The sequence below is a fragment of the Leucoraja erinacea genome, chromosome 2 (assembly GCF_028641065.1).
Source record: "Leucoraja erinacea ecotype New England chromosome 2, Leri_hhj_1, whole genome shotgun sequence".
Taxonomy (NCBI): Eukaryota; Metazoa; Chordata; class Chondrichthyes; order Rajiformes; family Rajidae; genus Leucoraja; species Leucoraja erinaceus.
In genome coordinates, this window is record NC_073378.1 from 130,541,418 (window position 1) to 130,559,151 (window position 17,734).

Consider the following 17,734-nt stretch of genomic DNA (forward strand, 5'->3'; position numbering starts at 1 on the left):
ATTAATGCGAGCCACAATTTTAAAATTGGCAGAAAAAACACGACAAAATTGTGGACGGTGAAGAACACAGAAGATAGAAGATAGACACAAAAAGCTGGAGTAACTCAGCGGGACAGGCAGCATCTCTGGAGAGAAGGAATGGGTGACATTTCGGGTCGAGAGCGTTTAAACCAACATCTGCAGTTCCTTCCCACATGGATAAAATACAGCACAGTCACTGGCCTTTTGGTCCACAATGTATGTGCCCATATAATGCCAGGATAAACTAATCTCATCTTCCTGCACGTGATCTATATCCCACCATTCCCTGCATATTCATGTGCCTATCTAAAAGCCGCTTAACAACACTGCTGTATCTGTCTCTGGCAGCTTGTTTCACACACCCGCCACCCTCTGTGGAAAAAAAGTGCCCTGCACATCTTCTTTCAACTTTGTCCCTCTTACCTGAAAAAATCTAGTCTTTGACTTCCATCCTGGGGAAAAAAATACTTCTGCCTGTCAGCCCCAAGTAATCATAAATGACAGCAGGATACAGGCTAAAATGGTAGACAGTCATGTGGCAGACAAAGTTTAATGCAGAAAAATGCGAGGTCTTGGAATTTGGTAGGAAGAATGGCAAGGTTTATAAAGTATCCTAAAATGGTCCCAAAGCAGAAGAGCCCAAGGATATGGATGCACAACTTGTTAAATGTGACAGTGCTGGTTAAGAAAGTAGTTAATAATACCTATATTGGCTTTATCAATAGATTCATGGAGTATAAAAGCAATGAAGTTCGGGTCAATATATTGAACTCAATTGGAGTACTGTATTCATTTCTGATCAGTACACTATAGGAAGGATGAATAGCCATTGGGAAAGCTCCAGAAGAGATTTATTGAAATGGGAAGGGGAACCTGCAGATGGTGGAAGCTTGCAGCACAAGGAATCTACAAGAGTCGCTGCCTCAAAAAGGCAGCCGGCATCATCAGAGACCCACACCACCCTGGCCACGCTCTCATTTCACACCTGCCATCAGGAACAAGGTACAGGAACCTGAAAACTGTAATGTCCAATTTCAGGAGCAGCTTCTTCCCTACAACCATTAGGCTTGTAAACACTACAACCGCCAAATAGACTCTAACCAATATAGAGTTAGGTGAATTATTTTTCTGACTTTGCACTATTATTGTTTGCTTATTTGTCTATTTGTTTGATATATACTGAACTTTTTTTTTGTTGTTTATCATGGGGTTTTTAGAGAGTACCAAGTTTACATATTTTGTTTCCCTTTCTCCTGACTTGTCTGAAGAAGGGTCTCGACCCGCAACATCACCCATTCCTTCTCTCCAGAGATGCTGACTGTCCTGCTGAGTTACTCCAGCATTTTGCGTCTATCTTCAGTTCAAACCAGCAACTGCATTTTCCCATGTGACACATGTTTACATATTCTGGTGTTTTGTTGCAAGTAAGGATTTCATTGTTCCGTTTCGGGATATATGGGAATAAAGCACTGTTGACTCTTGCGTCTTGGTGTTCCTAAGTTCCTGCTATCGTTGTCTATCTTGGAAGAAGAGATTGCGAGTGTGTCAGGATGCTCTGAGTGGGTTCATTTATCGGTACACACCATATACCATGCGTGAACAAATACATATTTCAGGCGGAGATTGAGGTGCCAATTAGGTGGGCCACTTTGTCCTGAACAGTGTCAATTTTCTTGAGCACTATTGAGGTTGCACTGACCATTATTTCATCATATCATTCCCACTGCAAGAGTGGGGGAATAAAACGAAACGCAATTGGGAAACTCTGCCAAAATGTTGTCAGGTGTTCAATAAATCATTTGCATTAGATCAGGTTCTTAAGGATTATGTTCAGGTAACAGAAAGCACTGTTTCCTTGCAGTCCGTCACTCAAATTGGTAAGAATGTGACATTTGGGGTGCATGCACTGATTCAGTAATGCTGAGAGGAAGCGAAAAAGCTGAGGAATTCAAATCCCTCCTAATATGGATCTTAGATCATCGGAGTGCCGCTCCTCTGATGCATTGGCGTCCAAACCCAATTTACATTTAGATTGTAACTAAATGCACAACATTTACTGCCCTACCCTCATCAATCACCTTTGTCATTTTTCCCAATAAACTCCAACAAATCTGTCAGATCCTTGCCTGCACAAAGTGACTATCCTTAATGTTGATCAACATAGAACAGAGAGCAGCACAGCACAGGAACAGGCACTTCGGCCCACAATATCTAAGCCTAACATGATGCCAAGTTAAATTCATCTCCTCCGCTCGCCTCCTCTCCGATGCTTTCCCAGATGTGAATAGATCCTGTATCTAGGGATCTTCTCCAGTAATGTCACCACCACTGATGTCCATGTTGCCCTTCTGAGACAAAGGAACGATATTGACTATTCTGCAGTCTTTTGCCAGTTTGCCCTTGGCTAGATCGCTTTCAAGGACCCAGCAGTCTCTTTCCTTGTTTTCCTCCCCAGTATCATGGGATAGATACCAACAGGCCCCGGGAGCACAATTCAAGACACTCAACACCTCATCCTTCTTGATAGTGGCTAGCCTTTAGATGGGGCAGACATAGCTTAGATGGAGCATCTCGATATGCATGGATGAGTTGGGATGAAGGGCCAGTTTTGGTGCTGTATGAATCTGTGACTCTAAAATCCCACCCTAATCTCTCTATCCATATCCTCTGCCTTGGTGTACAATGATGCAACCTACTCATTGAGGACCCCACCCAACTTCCTCTGACTCCACACATAAATCCCTGCCTTTTTCTAAGCTACCCCATATATTTTGTATATTTTCTTGTCTTTGTGCACAATATCCTGACCCTATATTGAATTGAATTGAATTGAAGTGAATTGAATACTCTATTGTCACATGTGACGTCACAGTGAAACTCTTTGCTTGTTATCCCTCTTCCATATAACATGTTACCTCACAATCAACACCAATGGACATTATGCTGCTACAAAATATAAGGTAAGCTTTGCAAGAAGACATTTAATGCAACTGGAGTGAACAGAATGAGCCCAAATACAGGGACAAGCAGTGGAAAGATATTTAGGACTGCAGTCTAATTGAAGGAAGAGCGCTAATCTAGTTCCAATGTATACATTTTAAATCACAATGACAATTCCATCCTCGGATATTTTTTCACCGTGGCGGTGCAGTAGGGCTGCTGCCTTACAGAGCTTGCAGCAGCGGAGACCCGGGTTCGATCCCGACTTCTGGTGCTGTCTGTATGGAGTTTGTACGTTATCCCCATGACCTGGTGGGTTTTCTCCGAAATCTTCGGATTCCTCCCACGCTCCAAAGGCGTACAGGTTTGTAGGTCGATTGGCTTGGTGTATGTGTAAATGGTCCCTCATGTGTATGGGATAGTGTTAGTGTGTGGACATCACTGGTCGGTACGGACTCGGTGGGCCGAAGGGCCTGTTTCCACGCTGTATCTCTGAACTAAACTAAACTAAACTGCCAATAAAAATCTTAATTTGAAAAGCAGACAAATGTAGATCTGCAAATGTATAGGAATATGAATATTTATAAGCTGAGGTGAGCTAATTGCTGGCGGTGCTCCCTCTGGACCCGAGTCAATGAATGATGCAGAATGAGTGCTGCCACTGTTCCTTATCAGACAGGATTACACTGAGGGAGGGTCACCAGGGAGCACCTCTAATGGATTGATTTGGTCTGTTTCCTTTATACATTTCTGAACAGAGTTTTTATTTTATCTTCATTTTTATTTTAATGCTTCTCCTGTGTATTCAGTTTGCAGGATGTGCACCTTTATTACCATTTAAAATTCCTTCGTTTTTCTCTCACTTAAGTAGTCGTACCTGCAATATGAATCGTTACAATTTAATTTGTTTTGGCAGTCTTATCATGCTCCCTTTAATTTAATAGCCTTTCATGTGAGATGGCTATATTTATTTCCATTTCACTTTCCTTTCTTCATTCAATAGAGGTAGCAGATCCATTTGTAGATTAACATAATCCCCCTCCCCTCCCCCTCTGCCATTCTATTAATCTGTTAATTATTTGGTCATTTTGTATGATTATTCAATGCCATTGCCCTTGGATGCAGCTGAGCGTTTGTTTTCACGACATCACGATTTCTAATATGCTTTATTCTCTTCATTTCTCAGAGCACACAGCACAATTCAGTATTCCATTGGATTGTCCCTTCTCCACAGAGTTAACTGTGATAAACTGTTGATATTAGCTGGAGAGCATTAGTAGGATGTGATGTTCAGTCTCTCGATCTCCAGGAGTTTGCTTCCTCCTCTTCTCAGTCCCCAGTGATCAAGGACGATTTGCTTCCAATGCTAACAGACTAACAGACACCAAATTTCAACTCCTGAACCATATAATACTGAGTTAGATTTAGCTCTTAGGGCTAAATGAATCAAGGGATACGGAGAGAAACCAGGAACGGGGTACTGATTTTGGATGATCAGCCATGATCATATTGAATGGCGGTGCTGGCTCAAAGGGCTGAATGGCCCAACCTCTGCACCTATTTTCTGTGTTTCTATATCAAGTGAGTTTATTGTCATGTGTCCCTGTCTAGGACAATGAAATTCTTGCTTTGCTTCAGCACACAGAACATAGTAGGCATTTACCACAAAACAGATAAGTGTGTCCATACACCATAATATAAATATATACACACGTGAATAAATGAGATAGGATGTTTCTTATGGAGCAAGCAGATAAATTAGTTTGTGATAAAGAGGAGGGGGTGGGGTAGGGGTCTACGAGCCCATGTGTACCTCCCAGTGCAGAGGTCAATCTGCCAATATCAACCTCACCCAACCTTTTCTACTTTGAACAGCTACGGGACAGGGGGATTCCAAGAATCAGTTTGGGATGTTGCATTTTTACAATGAGGCTTTGAGTACATCCATAAATCTTTGTTCTCGCTCTTTTAAAAATCACTTTCTACGATGGAGCTGAGAGGAGACCATCTTCATTTGGGAGCCTGGTGTTACACCCCCCCCCCCCTTACACATCTCAAATTGTTCATCGTGGCACGACCTACCAAATGGAAGTGACTGAGTGCAAGCACAGCTTCACTGCTGGAGTGGTTGGCTTGGAAGAGATCACTGACAATGGTTTATTTATTCTTCAGCTGATTTTGGAAGGTTTTGTGGGATCACTATTGACAGTGGCTTTCCAGTATCTTGAGGTGCCTGCTGTAGGGTCGGGTGGATGGAGGTGGAAGGAGGTGTGGGGAAGGGTGATGGAGTTCAACAACAGTTAAGAGTGCAGGCATCGCCAGTTGACTGGAAGACCATGCGTTTTGTGCTTGTACCAAGCCTCTGAACTTCAATTTGTATTTTTTCCCGTTAGTTGCGATCTGTGCCTGCCTTTGCTCAGGGCAAAGACCAAACGTATAGGCGAGTCCAAGCGTAGATTTGCCGATCATTTCGCTGAACGCTTATGCTCAGTCCGTCTTGACCTACACAATTTCCTGGTTGCCTAACATTTTAATTCCCCATTCCATTCCCACACTAACTTTTCTGCCCTGGGCCTACTCCGCTGTCAAAGTGAGGCCACACGCAAATTGGAGGAACAACACCTCATATTTCTCTTGGGCAGCGGTATGAATATTGATTTCTCTAACTTCAAGTAACTCTGGCATTCCCCCCCCCCCCCCCCCCCCCTCTCTCTCTCTTCTCTCTCCCCCCCCCCCCCCCCCCCCCCCCCCCCCCACCCTAGTCTTCCTACCACTATCTTGTATTCCTCTTGTTATCTCTCTTGTTATACCTTCCCCAGCCAACAATGGGCCATTGTGGTCTCTACCCTTCCTGAGGTCATCTGTTGTCGGCCCTAATTTGTTCTGGCCTTTTTTTTGCCTCCAGTTTATTCTCCCCCCCCCCTCCTCCCCCCCCCTCCCCCCCCCCCCCCCCGTTCCCCCCCCCCCCCCCCCCCCCCCCCCACCCTCTCGCCCACCTCTATCTTGCGTCATCAATTTATTTTCTGCAAAGACATGCAACCCACTGAGTCACTCCAGCACTTTGTGTCCATTTTTGCTAGCGCTCGTGATACGAGAGTCTCAGTTAACTCTGATTCTCTTACCTCGGGTGCCTCCTGGCCTGCAGATTATTTCTAGTATTTTCTGCTTCTGTTTCAAATTTCAAATATCTGCAGGTATTTTGATGGCCGGTGAAGTTGTCGGATTTTACAGCAAATTAGCCTGGAATGACATAATAATTTATTTTACACTTGTTGTGTTGTTGTGTTTAATGTGCCCGTGAGGCTGCAACAAGGAAGAGTTTCATTGTTCCAGTCCCAGTGCGAATGATAATGAAAGACTCTTGACTCTTCTGACCGCATTGGATATATTTTATGAGGTGCTCCAATAAAATAGACGATGGAAACAAATTGTATGAAATTGACGCACTTGGGAAAGGATTTGCAATCAGTGGCATGTTAATGATGTGGAAGGTTATATAGAGACTGGACCACAGTGACATGATATGGCTGCCAAAGGTGTTTCCATACCAGTGAATCGTTGTATCATCCATGACACATCTTCTCAAATGACTATTGCACCTTCTCCTGATCCACCTGCTGCTTTTGGGAACTCTGACATTCAGCTACCACAGCTGTGCAGCGGCAGACACATCTGAAGTCGCTGGGACCTGCACTGCAATGGAGGCATTCTTCTGGAATGATGCCATTTTGTTTGGAGAAGCAGCGTGGAAATAGGCCCTTCAGCCCACCTGGACAGCGTCGACCAGCGATCACCCGCACACTAGTTCTACCCTACACACTAGGGCCAATTTACAGAAGCCAATTAACGTCTTTGCAGTGTGGGAGGAAACTAGAGCACCCGGAGAAAACCCACGCGGTCACAGGGAGAACGTGCAAACTCCGTAAAGACGGCACCCATAGGCAGGATCGAACCCGGGGTTAGCGCGCTGTAAGGCAGCAACTCTACCATTGTGCTGCTCAATCTGAAGCATGCCTCCAGTAAACAAACATTGTGTAAACAAACATTCTCTCTCCCCATCCCCCCACTCGCAACAAGGGCAGAGTCCCCCTGGTCCTCACCTTTCACCCCACTAGCCGGCACGTATAACAAATAGCCCTCCGTCAGTTTCGCTATCTCTAACGTGACCCCACCACTCGCCACATCTTCCCATCTCCCCCCCCTGTCTGCCTTCCGCAAAGACCGCTCCCTCCGTAACTCCCTTGTCAATTTTTCCCTTCCCTCCCTTCCCTCCCGCTCCACCCCTTCCCCAGGCACTTTCCCTTGCAACTGCAAGAGATGCTGCACCTGTCACTTTACCTCCTCCCTCGACTCCATTCAAGGACCCAAGCAGTCGTTCCAGGGGCGACAGAGGTTCACCTGCACCTCCTCCAACCTCATCTATTGCATCCACTTCTCTAGATGTCAGCTGATCTATATCGGTGAGACCAAGCGTAGGCTTGGTGATCATTTCGCCGAACACCTCCGCTCGGTCCGCAATAACCAACCTGACCTCCCGGTCAGCACTTCAACTCCCCCTCCCATTTTGAGAGTTCAAAAGGGAATGAGAAAGTGCCGGAAATAGGCCATTCTTTCACTGGGCTAGTGTTTCAAACATCTGGGTTGGGATTTGAATGTAAAACTTGTCAGAGCAGCTGTGGAAATTGAATTAATTAGATTCACAGAGTAACAGAGAGTTACGGCACAAAGAATGTCCTTTAGGCCATCAATTCCGCGCCAACATCAAGCATCCATTTGCATTGATCCCACATTCATCCCGTTCTTTTATTTTCTCCACATTGCCATCAACTCCCCCCCACCCTCTCCCACATGTTATCCACTCACCTACACACTATTGTCAATTTAGAGCAGCTAATTAATCTGACAACTCGCATATATTTGGATCCGTCTCGCCCACCATCTCCGCATCAGCCATGAGCCACTGACGTCGACGGGAACCGTCGGGGGATATGTAACTTTGTTGGAGCCAAAATGTGGCAATCCTTGTGCACTGCCTGGATTTTACATAAAACAAAGCATTTCACTGAACCTGGGTACATGTGCCAATTCATTCATCTTTGGGATGTGGGAAGAAGCCAGAGCAGCCTGAAGAAACTGACGCGGTCACAGGGAGAATGTGCAAACTCCACACAGACAGCACCCTATGCCAGGATTGTACCCAGGTCCCTTGCACTGAGAGGCAGTAGCTCTACCAGCTGCACCTCTCTGCCACCCTAAGGAAATAATGACTTTGAAATTTAAACAATAATTGTTCGTGATGATGACCTCAAATTACTTTGAGGTACTGTATTAAAACCCATCTAGTCCACGAATAGCCTTCAGTCAAGAAAAGCTGCCAACATTTCTCAATCTGGTCTGTGTATGTTTCCTGAACCACCAGTCTGGTTGGCTTCTATGTGGATTGTTACCTTGTCGTGGTGGAGAAGCTTGTATGGTCCTGAGATCCTGAGAGCGATGCCGTCTGGAGCTATGCTCCTGGTAGGGTCACCCATGGCGGTAAGGTCGAGGGGGAAGTCAACCGACAAAGAGCAATCCAACCAAGACCTCAGGTGGAGGATGATGGCTGACTTTAGTGGAGCATCACAATGGCTGGGAAGGCGGATGACGGCTGCAGCAGAAAAGGGTCCTGGGTCACCTAGGAATCCATGCCACTGGATCCTGACCCAGATCTATCGAGGACCGTATAGGGTGGGTGTCTGTGCACCAGTCTCCCCATGTTAAACAAAGTCATGCACAGGCATCCTCCATATAGGCACGACCCTATGGACAGGAGAGAACAGTCATACTCTTTTCGAGTGACCACCGATGATGATGAGTCTGGTTGGCCCACTAGTACATCTGAAATGGCCGGGAAAACCATTCAGTTCGGGATGGGCAATATGATGCTGGCTCTCACTCACAACACCCAGATCCCCTAGAAATGAATGAAAAGAAAATCAATACTTTTTTTGTCCAGTTAGTATTTTCAAGGTTTAATCTCATTTTATGAAGATCAAGGAACTCAGGATAGACACAAATGGAGAGGCTGAGGCTGCGCAAGGAAGTGCATAGTACAGCGGAAGAGTGCTAAAGGACATTCTTTAAGGAAGGAGACAAGAGGAATTTATTTAGTCAAAGGGTCTGTAGAATTATTTGCCACAGAAGGCTGCTGAGGTCAAGTCAATGGATATTTTTAACGCAGAGATAGATAGATTCTTGATAATCTAATCACAAAACACAAAACGCTGGAGCAACTCAACTCAGCAGGACAGGCATCATCTATGGAGAGAAGGAATGGGTGCACTTTTGGGTTGAGACCCTTCTTCAGACTGGTTAGGGATAAGTTAAACAAGAGATATAGACGATGATGTAGAGAGATAAAGAACAATGAATGAAAGATATGCAAAAAAGTAATAGCCCTGTCCCACGGTACGAGTTCATTCCAAGAGTTCTCCCCGAGTTGCCCCGATTCGAACTCAGAGATTTACTGTAATGGCCACTCATCGGTACTCGGGGCTCTCGTGGACATTTTTCAACATGTTGAAAAATCTTCACAAGTCTACCCGTGCTTACTTTTCAAGCGAGTCTTCCCGAGTACCTGCCGTTAACGTTACGAGCCGCTAAGAGACGTCCCCGAGCTCCGACATACCCGCTGTGTTCATTCACCGTGCTTACCACGAGTTTGATTTTTTAAAAACTCGTTAGAGCACTTGAATGAACTCGTACTGTGGGACAGGGCTATAACGATGAAAAAGGAAACAGGCCATTGTTAGCTGTTTGTTAGGTGAAATCCACTGGGCTAAAAGCTGCCCAAGCAAAATATGAGGTGCTGTTCCTCCAATTTGCCTTTAGCCTCACTCTGATAATGGAGGAGACCTAGGACAGAAAGGTCAGTGTGGGAATGGGAAGGAGAATTAAAGTGTTCAGCAACCGGGAGATCAGATATGAAATCAGCATCTTTGAGCTGGACACAGGAAGAAAATTGGCCTGCGGTCGAGAGAAAATGATGTGTGGGCAAAGCAGGAGACAGAGAGTATTAAACAAGTCAGGGCAGGAGAATGAGATTCTCAAGATGAAGGAAGAACAAAATAAAAGAGATGACATTGTACCAGTAGTATTGATTTGAAACACTGTTGTGGTATAGCCTGCTGCTGAAGTGAAACAGAGATTACTGGGGACGAGGCAGCCTTTTCACTTCTGAGCCCTGGCCAGAGTGATGAGAAGAAGCTCTCTGCTCTCTCAGCTAAGTGAAATGAATGGTCTCAGTCAGAGATGCTGTGGAGAAGGTCAGTATATGAAGCAGAGAGGTCAATCAGCCCGGGACTGAAGTGAAGGCTGTTGAAGGGGAATAAAAAGGAATTTTATTCTGTATTGAACGGTTTCCCCCTGACCTGCCAAGACTAGACGTGGCATTGAAAGCAGGAAAGCATTTCTTAGTGTTAAACATCTCTCATGGGGGGCCATGAAAAATCCACAGTTTCAACAAATAAAAATGACAGAATGAGTGGAAAGGCAGGAGAAACTCATTACTCAAACAATGTTAGTAAATTCAGTAGTTTTCTGCCATGAGTAAGTGGAATTTTAGTTGGTCAGTGTGGGGCCACCAAGCCCGCACTGACCAGCGATCCCTACACATTAACACTATCCTACACACACTAGGGACAATTTACACATACACCAAGCCAATTAACCACAAACAAGCACGTCTTTGGAGTGTGGGAGGAAACCGAAGGTCTCGGAGATAATAGGCAATAGACAATAGACAATAGGTGCAGGAGTAGGCCATTCGGCCCTTCGAGCCAGCACCGCCATTCAATGTGATCATGGCTGATCATCCCGAATCAGTACCCCATTCCTGCCTTCTCCCCATACCCCTGACTACGTTATTTTTAAGAGCCCTATCTAGCTCTCTCTTGAAAGTATCCAGAGAACCTGCCTCCACCACCCTCGGAGGCAGAGAATTCCACAGACTCTCCACTCTCTGTGAGAAAAAGTGATTCCTCGCCTCCGTTCTAAATGGCTTACTCCTTATTCTTAAACTGAGGCCCGTGGTTCTGGGCTCCCCCAATGTCTGATCAGCCATGATCACATTGAATGGCGGTGCTGGCTCGAAGGGACAAATGGCCTACTCCTGCACCTATTGTCTATAATAATAATAATAATACATTTTATTTGTATAGCGCTTTTCAAGGACATGGTGTCAAGAACAAAACAAAACAGAGCAGTAAGACAGAGATGCAAAGGGGAGGGGGACATGGGACTAAGGGTATGCAGAGGTGAAGAGATGGGTCTTGAGGCGAGACTGGAAGATGATGAGGGACTCAGAAGTTCGGATCAATTGTGGGAGGGAGTTCCAGAGCCTGGGAGTTGCCCTGGAGAAGGCTCTGTCTCCAAAAGTGCAGAGGTTGGATTTCAGAATGGAGAGGAGACCGGCTGAAATGGATCTGAGGGACCGTGAGGGTTGGTAGGGAGAGAGGGGGTCAGTGAGATAAGAGGGGGCCAAGTGGTTGAGGGCTTTGTAGATGAGGACCAGGATTTTGTAGATGATCCGGTGGGAAATGGGAAGCCAGTGAAGTTCTTTCAGGACTGGAGTGATGTGGTGCCAGGATTTAGAGTGGGTAATGAGTCGGGCGGCTGCATTCTGGACCAGTTGGAGTCGGTTGATGTTGCTGGAATTAATGCCAAAGAGAAGAGAGTTACAATAGTCCAGTTGGGAGGAGATGAAGGCATGGATGAGTCTTTCAGCAGCGGGGGGTGTGAGAGAGGGTCTGAATTTGGCAATGTTGCGGAGGTGAAAAAATGATGTTTTGACAACATGGCGGATGTGAGGCTCAAGGGAGAGGGTTGAGTCAAAGATCACGCCAAGGTTGCGGGCCTGAGGAGATGGGGAGACAGTGGTGCCATCAATAGTTAGAGTCTATGGTGTATTGTAACTCAGCGGATGAGGCAGCATCTCTGGAGAAAAAGGATGGTGGTGTTTTCAGATCTGAAGAAGGGTCCCGACCAAAATCGTCTACCATCCTTTTTCTCCAGAGATGCTGCCTGGCCCGCTGAGTTACTCCAGCACTTTGTGTCTGTCTGAGTTTTTTTGTTTTGTTCATGTTTAGGAATGAAAACTGTAAATGACGGAGTCACACAATATATAATCCAAGATCATCTTTAATCTTTATGCAAGCTATAGCAGTACAGTTGGTTGTTAGTTGTCAGAGCATCCTGCTTGCTTCCAGAACTGAACAGTATAGGAAGTGGGTGTTGATATAAATGGCCCTGTAAGGTGGGGTTAGTGATGCTAGTCTATTATGATTGGTTGTCATGCATAAACCAATCTATAATAACCATCTTCCTGTAGCATTTAAGAGGTTTTTAGATAGGAGGAATATGGATCATGTACAGGCAGAGGAGATTTAGTTAAGTGTTTAAGAATGAACTGCAGATGCTAGAAAATCGAAGGTAGACAAGGAAGGACCATTCTTGGTATTGAGGGAGTGCAGCGTAGGTTCACAAGGTTAATTCCCGGGATAGCGGGACTGACCTATGATTTGATTTGATTTGATTTGATAAGATTTATTGTCATTCAAACCTAGGTTTGAACAAAATATAATTTCTACAGTTTTTTACATTACAAAACAATCCAAGACCCACACTTAACAGTTTACATAAACATCCATCACAGTGAGTCTCCAACATCTCCTCACTGTGATGGAAGGCAAAGTCTTTATCTCTTCCCTTTGTTCCTTCTCCCGTGGTCCAGCAGTCCAACTGCAGTGTCGAGGCGAACTGGGGCTCCGATGTTAAAGGTTCCGGTGGGCGATGGTAAGTCCTGAGGCCGTTTAAGCCACGCCGGGCGATCTTAGGCCCCGCGATTCCAGCGGGAGAAGTCGCCGTTGCGGAGCTCGGAAAAGCGGTCTCCCACCAGGGACCTGCGAGCTCCCGATGTTCCCGTCCACCGGGTCTGCGGCCGGTGCCTCCGAACTCCAAAGTCCGCACGCCACCACAGCTCTTCCCGCTCCGAAGTTGGCCATCTCCGCGATGTCAGTTCCGCAGGCTCTGCAACTGGAGCCCCCAGGTAAGTCCCGGCCGGAGGTCGCCGCCGCTCCACGATGTTAGGCCCAACGACATCCGAGACCCGACAGGAAATAGTCGGGTCCCCGCACAGGGAAGAGATTTAAATGGTTTCCCCCACAGCCCCCCACATATACACAACTATAAAAAAATAATAAAAACTAACTCAAGACATACATTTAACAAGGTAAAAATAAAAGAAGTCAGACGACTGTAGTCGAGCTGCTGCCGTTAGGCACCGCCACTCCCACTCCATGATGAAAGAATGGAACAACTGGGCTTGTATTCACTGGAATTTAGAAGGATGAGAGGATATATTATAGAAATATATAATATTGTTAAGGGATTGGACACGCCAGTTGCAGGAAACATGTTCCCGATGTTGGGGGAGTCCAGAATCAGTGGCCACAGTTTAAGAATAAGGGGTAGGCCATTTAGAACTGAGATGAGGAAAACCCTTTTCACCCAGAGAGTTGTGAGTTTGTGGAATTCTCTGCCTCAGGCAGTGGAGGCCAATTCACTAGATGTATTCAAAAGAGTTTGATAGAGCTCTTAGGGCTAGATGAATCAAGGGGATTCGGGGAGAAGGCAGGAACGGGGTACTGATTATGGATGATCAGCCATGATATCATTGAATGGTGGTGCTGGCTCGAAGGGCTGAATAGTCTACTCCTGCACCTATTTTCTATATTTCTGCGTTTCTATGAAATAAATAAGCACATGCCAGTAAATAGTAAGCATCCCAGAGGACAGACGAAAGGGTAGGAATGCAACTAGTTTAGTTTACTTTCGTTTATTATTGTCACGTGCACCGAGGTACAGTGAAAATCTTTTGTTGCGTGCTATCCAGTCAGCAGAAAGATAATACATGATTACAATCGAGTCATCCACAGTGAACAGATACATGGTGAGGGAATAACGTGCAGTGCAAGGAAAAGCCAGCAAAGTCCGATCAAGGATAGTCCGAAGGTACCCAAGGAGGTAGATCCAGCCCATTGAGTCTACTCTGCCATTCAATTATGGTTGATCTATCTTGTGTGTTAAACTCAGGAAGCTTGTGTTCACCCACAACAATTTTTTGGCATAGACCCTGAAATGTACAAAAATTATATAGACATGACAACTTTTGCGGAGCATCTATGCAGTCACCAACTGTGTCTGATCTATGATAGCCCGTGGGTCACCAAAGAGGCAGTTCAACATCGGTCGCTGGTTGTGGTAGGATGATTCAGTTGCCTGATGACACCTACAAACATGGCTTTGCAGGAGAGGAGCAAAAAAGAGCAGAATGAACCGGCAGAGAAACGGGAAAGTACTTCCAGGCTGAAATCCAGCAATATTAAATATAAGCAATTTTGCGATAATCCCTGGGGTTAGGAATTCAAAAGCCGTCACCTTTCAGGGGTATTGAGTAAAGCATTATTGTGCAAAGCCAAACACAGTGAAGCATTTTAATTATTCAAATCAAGACGAAGTCAAATCAGGACCTGGGCTCTTTGCTATTTAAACACATAATTATTCATGAGAATGTAATTACATCCTAAAGGGATTCATGCATCTTGCATTGTGTGACTCTTTATACAGTATATTGCAGTTTGGTTGAAAGCTACTGCTTTCGATGAAGGATGTTCTATAAAGATGCACAAAGGATATCTGTTAATAGCCCTGCATTTTTCTCCTTCTACTCATGTAGGTTTCCACCGGGCACTCCAGTTTCTTCCTACTTTCCAAAAACAAATGGGTCAGTAGTTAGTTAGTTTAGTTTAGTTCATTCTCACATGTACCGAGGTACAGTGAAAAGCTTCTTATTGCTTGCCAACCAGTCAGCAGAAAGACAATACACGGTTACCATCGAGCCATTTCCAGTGAATAGATAAATGATAAGGGAATAACGCTTAGTGCAAGATAAAACCAGTCCGATCAAAGATAATCCAAGGGTCACCAATGAGGTAAATAGTAGTTCAGGACTGCTCTCTGGTAGATTAATTAATGGCTGAACTTTGCTGGAAGGATGCAAATGAGTGGTACAATCTACGCAAGAATTGTTCATAAGATCAATAGATCAGAAGTGATAGGAACAGAATTAGGCCATTCGGCCCATCAAGTCTACTGTTATTCAATCATGGCTGATCTATCTCTCCGTCCTAACCCAAATCTCCTGCCTTCTCCCCATAACCTCCGACATCTGTACTCATCAAGAATCTAACTATCTCTGACTTCAAAATATCCATTTGCATGTCCTCCACAACCTCTGTGGCAAAGAATTCCACAGATTCGCCACCCTCTGACTAAAGAAATTCCTCCTCATCTCCTTCCTAAAAGAACGTCCTTTAATTCCGAGGCTATGACCTGTAGTCCTAGACCCTCCCACTGGTGGAAACATCCTCTCCACATCCATTCTATCCAAGCCTTTCACTATTCTGTAGGTTTCAATGAGGTCCCCCCTCATTCTTCTAAACTCCAGCGAGTGCAGGCCCAGTGTTGTCAAACGCTCATCATATGTTAACCCACTCATTCCTGGGATCATTCTTGTAAACCGCCTCTGGACCCTCTCCAGAGTCAGCATATCCTTCAACAGATATGGTACCCGAAATTACTCACAATGCTCCAAATGCGGCCTGACCAGCGCCTTATAGATCCTTAGCATTACATCCCTGTTTTTGTATGTAAGCGCTCACAAGATAAATGGGAATTTGGGGATTAGTAAATGCGATTAATGCCCTTGGACGTTTTCAACAGTGTACCAGCATATGTATGTTTTCTCTCATTTAAGGCAGAGGTGGGTAGCAGTTGATAAGCAAGTCGATGAAATGAAATGCTCCTCTCCCACTTAGGAACCTGAACGGAAACCTCTGGAGACTTTGTGCCCCACCCAAGGTTTCCGTGCGGTTCCCGGAGGTTCCCGGAGGTTTTTGGCAATCTCCCTACCTGCTTCCTCTACCTGCAACCTCCGGCAACCACCTGCAACATCCTTCTAAAATCTAGTGAATATACAGTAAGCCCAGTTGATCCATTATTTCATCACATGTCAGTCCCGCCATCCCAGGAATTAACCTGGTGAACCCAGGCTGCACTCTCTCAATAGCAAGAATGTCCGTCCTCACATTAGGAGACCAAGACTGCGCACAATATTCCAGGTGTAGTCTCACCAGGGCCCTGTATAACTGCAGTAGGACCTCCTTGCTCCTAAACGTAAATCCTCTCGCTATGAAGGACAACATGCCATTAGCTTTATTCACTGCCTGGTGTGCTGTATGCTTATTTTCAGTGAATGATGTACAAGTACAAGGATTTTCAAGCTTAGGTATCTTCTCCCAGAAGGCAGACGAGAGAGAAATTAATGGCCAGGGTGGCAGGCTGCCTTGACGATATGTCTGGCCTTCTTCAGGCAGTGCAATGTTAAGATGGACTCAATCTAGGGAGACTTCAAGGGCAAGGTCCAGGAGTTTAGAGATTAGTTTCTTCGGTAATATAGGGCTGTTGAAGGCTGCTATAATTAATGGATGGCATCCTGCCATTGGTGTTCTTATTGTCAAGGTGATCTAGAGCTGAATATAATGCTAGGGAGATGGCGTCCTTCCATAGTCCTACTTTTCCTGTGCGCAAATTGCAGGGTACCTGGAGACTAGCACAGATAAGGGCCAAGACCAATCTTTAATGGCAACTCATATGGCTGATGATAGAATTACTAGGTGATAACAACGAAGGTATCGTAAGACTGGTTGTAAGAAAAGAGGATACACTCAAAATGCAGGAGTAACTCAGCGGGACTGGCAGCATCTCTGGAGAGAAGGAATGGGTGACGTTTCGGGTCGAGACCCTTCTTCAGACTGAATTGTATTGTATTGTATTCAAATTTATTGTCATTGTCTCAATTTGAGACAACAAAATGAATTTCCCTTACAGGCAGTATCATTTAAAAAAAATCACAAAAAAATAAATAAATAATAAATAAATAATAAAACATATTAAAAATAAAATTGAAATTGAATTAAAAAAAAGCACAAACAAAGAAAGTCCACGACACAACATAACATAAATGGCACCAAGGTGAGGATGGCACCATAGTCCAGCCAGCCTCCCCTCCGTGTTCATCCGTGGTCGGGGCCTTCCGAGCACCCGCAGTCGCCGCCCCGGGTGGCCCGATGTTCAGGCCCTCACGCCGGGCTGGTGGAACGCCGACGCTGAACCCCGACGGTGAACATCCTCCTCCTCAGCGGCCCGGACCTCCCGATCAGCCGCCTCCCGCTGCCGGAGTCTGCAGCTCCTGAGTCCACAGGCCGAGCCGGGCAGAGTCACAGGACCCTGCGTTGTTGATCAGCGCCGCCCGCGTCGGGAGTTCCGCAAACCGCAGCTCCATGATGTCGGTGCAGCAGGTCCAGCACTCCGGGCTCCAGACGGCGACCCCCGGTAAGGCATCGCCAGCCCCGCGATGTTCCAGTGCTGTCCTGCCGCTGCTGGAGCTCCGGTCGATCCCGGCAGGAAAGGCCCCGCCAATCCAGGTAGGTAGGCCGCTGTGGGGGGAGGGAGGGGGGGGGGGGCAAGGACGCGACTCGAATAATAGTCGCGTCCTCACCAGGAAGCGGCTGAAGGACGGTATCCCCCGCACCGTGCCCTCTTCCCCCACATAAAAACACAAAAAAAACACAAAAAAACACACTTTTACATAACTAAATAAACAAAAAAACAAAAA